This window comes from Eimeria mitis, genomic scaffold, assembly GCF_000499745.2.
Source record: "Eimeria mitis Houghton genomic scaffold, Emh_scaff6927, whole genome shotgun sequence".
NCBI classification, from domain to species: domain Eukaryota; phylum Apicomplexa; class Conoidasida; order Eucoccidiorida; family Eimeriidae; genus Eimeria; species Eimeria mitis.
The window spans coordinates 2,274-2,855 of NW_013575022.1; positions in this window are offsets into that span (position 1 = coordinate 2,274).

Consider the following 582-nt stretch of genomic DNA (forward strand, 5'->3'; position numbering starts at 1 on the left):
TTGAGGGTTTAGGGTTTTTGAGGGTTTAGGGTTTTTGAGGGTTTAGGGTTTTTGAGGGTTTAGGGTTTAGGGTTTTATAGGGTTTAGGGTGTAGGGTTTTTATGGGGTTTAGGGTTCAGGGTTTTTATGGGGTTTAGGGTTTAGGGGGTCTAGGGTTTAAGGGGGGATACGGGGTAGGGGGGTCTAGGGTTTAGGGTTTGGGGTTTTGTACGGGGGTTCTAGGGTTTAGGGTTTAGGGTTTTGTAGGGTTAAGGGTTTAGGGTTTAGGGTTTGTGGTTTTCTAGAATGTATTGTTTCTGCGTTTTGTGTTTTTACGTGTTCATGAGGGTTTAGGGTTTATCCTTTGATTGAAGGGCCTAAATATTCAGGGTTTAGGGTTTAGGGTTTCGGGTTTTCTAGGGTTTAGGGTTTTCTAGGGTTTAGGGTTTAGGGTTTAGGGTTTAGGGTTTGTGTTCAGTGGCAGTACCTGGAGCACAACGGCTTAATGTTTGCCCCCCCATACGAACCCCACGGGGTTTGCATTGATTATAAAGGAGAGACAGTCTCCTTGCCGCCAGAAGCAGAAGAAGTTGCTAACTTTTG